Raw genomic sequence first — 6,000 nt, 5'->3', positions numbered from 1 at the left:
GTAGCGATCAACATGCAACCATGGTTGATGGAAGGCAAGAAAAATTAAAATCTTTTAATTTTTACTTTTCCGGTTGGATATAAATTTTGAATCATATTCAAAATGAGGGATTTTAATTTAAAAATTGTCTCATCATTTTAATTTAAAAATTGCGTGCCACGAGTTTGTATGTTTGCCGGATTCATGCAACTATATTATCTAATAATATACATACATGCATACTACTATATATCACGTATATCATAATATGACATTCAACAATAAATAAGGATGATCGATCGCCAACACTATTAGATCCATGTGAGCCAAACATGGATCCAGGTCCAAAACCTAGGTGAATGCAGGGATGCAAATACAACTTATTACAAAAGCTTCCAATATTTTACATGTCTTCATCTTCATCATCGGGCCCACCATCTTCCAGTCTTGATCTCCCACTATTTTAATAATTACATTTAAATAGCCATGGCACATAAGGGATACATCTTATGGGGGTGGGAACGGGCCATAAACCAGGCCCACTTTAATAATATCAAATATTAAAAATGAATAAAACAGTAAAATATCCTAACATACACCTAACACATTGGTCAAGGCTCTCGATCATCCTTCATGCATTTAATATCAAATATTAACATCAATTTAATTAATTGATAAACCATATATCTAATAATTTATCACTAACCACCACAATTATTAAAGGATTTAATAAATTAAATAAACTCTTTTATTTAATTTCTAATTAAATCAATAATAATTGATTTCTTGTAAAAACTCATTTTTACCATAAATAATTAAAATCATATTCTAATTATTTATTTTACAAGAAAATTATAAATTTTCAAAAAATTAATTTTCCAAAATAAAAATTGAACCCATTTTCAAAAATATCAATTTTACCCAAAATTTTGAAAAATAAGAAAATTGCACTCTAGGCCCAAACAATTCAAGCCCATTATTCAGCGCGCTTCACGAGACGCTCCCGGGCAGCCGCCCGCCCGCTGCCCGAACGTTTCGGGAAGCGGCGGCGGCCCTGTGCGCGCAGAACGCGCACAGGCGCGTCGACGCCGAGCGCCTGCGCTAGCACGGTGCGCGCAGGCGTCCGGCGCCTGCGCGCACGCTGCGCGCTGCCGTGCGCGGCCTTGCGCGCACGGACTGCCCGGAACAGTTCCGGGCAGATTTAATTTTTTTTTTGTTTTCTGGAAAAATAAAATTTTCTTGGTGCTAAATTTTCTGAAAAATTTTCTTGTGTGGTTAGAAATAAATTATTCTTTATGATTTAAAATCATACGATATAGAGAACCTGGCTCTGATACCACTGTTGGATCCCGGTTTTCTACACGCCCAAACGCAGCGGAAGTTTAAAAATTTTATTTTATTTTGACAATCAAAATATGTTTGGACGCTCGTATGATTTTCATAATCAAACATACATAGGATGTTAAAGATTATACCTTTGTGAATTAAATCACTTGGCTTCAACTATTCCGGGGTTAGCGGAGATAGCTCTTCGTGAATCCATACGAACGTTCTTCGATCTACTTCGAATTAGGTCCACGACTAGATGGTTTATTCCTCTTCCAATTTGCACTAGAAAATTGGAAGATATTTTACGTTGAGATAAAAACGAGAGACGGCTCAAACTTTTCTTCAAAAGAAAGTGGCAGAAATTCTTTGATAGGAGAGGGGAGAGTTTTCGAAAATCCTTAGGAGATGGAGGCTAGGGTTTTCAAAAATTATGAATGAATTAAATTAAACTCTAAGCCTAATATACATATATATAAGCTTAGGGCCCATTAACTTAATTAAATACTTAATGGGCTTAATCAATTAATTATTCTAGTCCAACTAGTTTAATTAATTAATTAATCTTTTAAAGTCCAATTAAGATCCTTAATAATATGTATGTTGATCTTGTACTCCTACAAGCTCATTATACATATACCCATTACATTTAATTTAATTCCTTTATAAATTCAACATTTGAATTTAATATTTAAATTATAAATTCAACTCCTTGAATTTATCACCTCCAAAATTTAATATTTAATAAATTCAACTTTTGAGCTTAATAAATTAAATCCTCAAATTTCATAAATTCAACTCCTTGAATTTATTCTCTCCAAATTTCACAAATTCAACTTCTCGAATTTACTATCTTATAAATTCAACTCCTTGAATTTATTTTCTCAAAATTTAATTATCATAAATTCAACTCCTTGAATTTACTATATCATAATATAAATTCAAATCCTTGAATTTATTCTCTCAACGGAAATAAACGATCCAGTGCTTGTGTGACCCTCAATGGTTCAGGGATACAGCTAGTCGTGGGTTCACAACTCTTTGTGATTCAGGACATAATCTTTATTCGGGCTTACCCAAGTTAGCCCCATTCTTTTCATCAACACCTTGACTAAGAATGTCAGAACTCATTTCTGATTGCACCCATCGGATCATGGTAAGAGCGTCTAGTAGCATCGCCCCATGATCTCCTAGGTATCACTGATAGTGCCTGCAAGAACCAGTCGATTATGATTAACGTACAGTACGGTCCCTTCGTCTCATATATCCCGATCGAATCTGCAACCATTGGTTCATCGAGGGTTGCATATTAATTCGATAACTATGTGATAACTATAATAGTGGCATCGCGTGTACTATTTGGAGAACTCCTTCTCCAACGTACATCTCGTACTCTGGCCAGAGATTCCATGCACTATTATTTCATTAGATCACATAGGATATCCACACCCGTAGGTGAGCGGTGAATCCCCGACTACAATGCACTGGCTCCTATATGTGTCGCAACTGTACCCAACCTCGCCACCTGATGACTCTCCTGGAGCCGGTAAACGAGTCAAAGCACAGCCCTAGCATATAGAGCCTCAGTGTTGTCCCGGGTCGTAAGGACTAATGGTGTACAATCATAACCACGAACTTATCCTCTCGATTAATGATAACCACTTGGAAAGTCCGAGGGAGGGTTGTTTGGTATAATCATCATATGACTATCCATCTGTATGTTTGGACATCTCTATGCCCTTACCAAGAAACGCAGTACACAACATCACAGATGCTAGTCTCGAGCTCAAGCGACCTTTATCCATGTTTTAGGCGGCTGAATTGACTAGGAACGAATTTAGAATATGCAGTGTTTACAAATGAATTTCAACATCGAATTACGATTCATTTGTATTAAAGCATAATCAAGGACTTTATCTATGCTGCTTGCATGGGTATACAGATAAAGTATAACGAAACCATTAAAAGTTAAATTATATTAAAATAAAGATTGTTTATTTCACTTGAGTCAATAAATTCCCTAGCCAACCGTTGGCTTGCAGGGCATCTACTCTAACAATCTAGGTTATCATGTAGATATATTTTCTATTAAGATAGATATCTCAATTTTTCTTTCTACATATTTGTATTATATAATTGTATCTTATAAATTTTGATTCTCATTTATGAATAATATAATTCAAAGCCATTATCTGAACTCACTTTTCTCTCATAATTTTTTTGATTGCTTTTATAATATGCACAATTTTGTACATTTGTTCTTATTTGATATTCCTTTTTTTAGCTTTAATTTTTTACTAATTAAAATTTTCGTATTGTTCTTATTTGATATTCATTTTTTAGCTTTATTTTTTTACTAATTGAAATTTTCATATTTGTAAGAGGGTATACACAATTACATTTTAAGTCCTCGTTTGCAAAATAAAGAAAAAAAGAAAAAAGAAAAAATCTAAATTCAATTTACTATTTGAGCTTAAACCACTGCACAAGGCGGCGGCGCCGCGCCGTCGACAGATTCCAACCCATCCCTCCTCCTTTGCGTTCCCTCTCGAGTTCAAATTTCACCATATGAGCTTCACCTTTGAAACCCAGCAACCTTTTATTCGCACGAAAATCCCTCCGAACACACGCAACGAGTGAGAGAGAGATTTGAAGAATTAACAGGACGGGAAGCAAAATCCTCCTGAACAATGTCCTCTAAAGAAACTTGTCGTACCGAGCTTCGCGCCGCCGTCCGCCACCTCAGTGATTGTGGCCTATACACAACTTCCAAATGGTAAATCTAAATAATTTTGTTTTAGGCGCTCGTATGATTTTAACAAAACATACATAGGATGTTAGAATCATTATACCTTTGGTGAATTAATCACTGAACACCAACCGATCCGATATTACAGATCTGGCTCTTGATGAATCTCTACGAACATTCTTCAAGAGACTCCTTTCGTTTCGTCTAATCAGGTCTACGACTGAATTGTATGTTCCTCTTCCAATTTGCAATAGAAAATATGGAAGATATATGCGTATGAGAGAAAATAATTGAGAGACGGCTCAAAAAAAAAACTTTTCCAAAGGAGGTGGCTGTTTTTCTTCTTTTTGGGAGTGGAGGCTCACGTAAATTGTGAGGTGGTGGTGTGTAGGGTTTGACTTTTAATGTGTATTTATAATTAAATGAAACCCTAATTACATAATTAACATTAATGGGCTTAATTTAATTAATTGAGCTAGTCCAACTAGTTTAATTAATTTAATCAAAGTCCATGAAAACTTTAATTATTTAATACGTTGAACATGTACCCCTATAAGCCCATTAAACATATTATCCATCATATTTAATTTATTAATTAATCAACTCAACTTCTGAGCTTAATAAATTAAATACATTATAAATTCAACATTTGAATTTATTATTTAAATTATAAATTCAACTCCTTGAATTTTTATCACCTCCAAAATTTAATATTTATTAAACCCAACTTTTGAGTTTAATAAATTAAATTATCAAATTTTATAAATTCAACTACTTAAATTTATTCTCTCAAAATTTAATTATAATAATTCAACTCCTTGAATTTACTATATTATATAAATTCAACTTCTTGAATTTATTCTCTCAACGGGAACAAACGATCCAGTACTTGTGTGACCCTCAATTGTTCAGGGATACAGCTAGCCGTGGGTTCACAACTCCTTGTGATTCAGAATAACATTTATTCTTATTCGGGCTTACCCTAGTTAGCCCCATTCTTTTTATCAACATTTTGATCAAGAATGTCAGAACACATTTCTGATTGCACCCATCGAATCATGGTAAGAGCGTGTAGTAGCATCGCCCCATGATCCCCTAGGTATCACTGATAGTGCCTGCAAGAACCAGTGGATTATGATTAGCGTACAGTACGATCCCTTCATCTCATATATCTCGATCGAATCTGCAACCATTGGTTCATCGAGGGTTGCATATTAATTCGATAACTATGTGATAACTATAATAGTGGCATCACGTGTACTATTTGGAGAACTCCTTCTCCAACGTACATCTCGTACTCTGGCCAGAGATTCCATGCACTATTATTTCATTAGATCACATAGGATATCCACACCCGTAGGTGAGCGGTGAATCCCCGACTACAATGCACTGGCTCCTATATGTGTCGCAACTGTACCCAACCTCGCCACCTGATGACTCTCCTGGAGCCGGTAAACGAGTCAAAGCACAGCCCTAGCATATAGAGCCTCAGTGTTGTCCCGGGTCGTAAAGGACTAATGGTGTACAATCATAACCACAGACTTATACTTTCGATGAATGATGACCACTTGGAAAGTCCAAGGGAGGGTTGTTCGGTATAATCATCATATGACTACCCATCTGCATGTTTGGACATCTCTATGCCCTTACTAAGAAACGCAGTACACAACATCACAGATGCTAGTCTCGAGCTCAAGCGACCTTTATCCATGTTTTAGGCGGCTGAATCGACTAGGAACGAATTTAGATCATACAATATTTACAAACGAGTTTCAACATCGAATTACGATTCATTTTTATTAAAGTACAATCAAGGTCTTTATCTATGTTTGATAACATGGGTATACGGACAAAGAAATAACAAACCATGAAATAACGAATTATATTAAAATAAAGATTGTTTATTACACTTGAGTCAATAAAATCCCTAGCCAACAGATGGCTTG

General features: G+C 35.3%; 1 pseudogene; it reads left to right on the top strand.

Annotated features, from left to right (window-relative positions):
• The first annotated feature begins 3,734 nt into the window (after nt 1–3,734).
• Nucleotides 3,735–6,000, top strand: part of LOC140803227 (anaphase-promoting complex subunit 8-like) — a 111,384-nt pseudogene continuing 109,118 nt past the window's right edge.

The sequence above is a fragment of the Primulina eburnea genome, chromosome 10 (assembly GCF_022965805.1).
Source record: "Primulina eburnea isolate SZY01 chromosome 10, ASM2296580v1, whole genome shotgun sequence".
Taxonomy (NCBI): domain Eukaryota; kingdom Viridiplantae; phylum Streptophyta; class Magnoliopsida; order Lamiales; family Gesneriaceae; genus Primulina; species Primulina eburnea.
The sequence above is the reverse complement of the archived record's forward strand: the minus strand, read 5'-3'. Positions and strand labels throughout refer to the sequence as shown.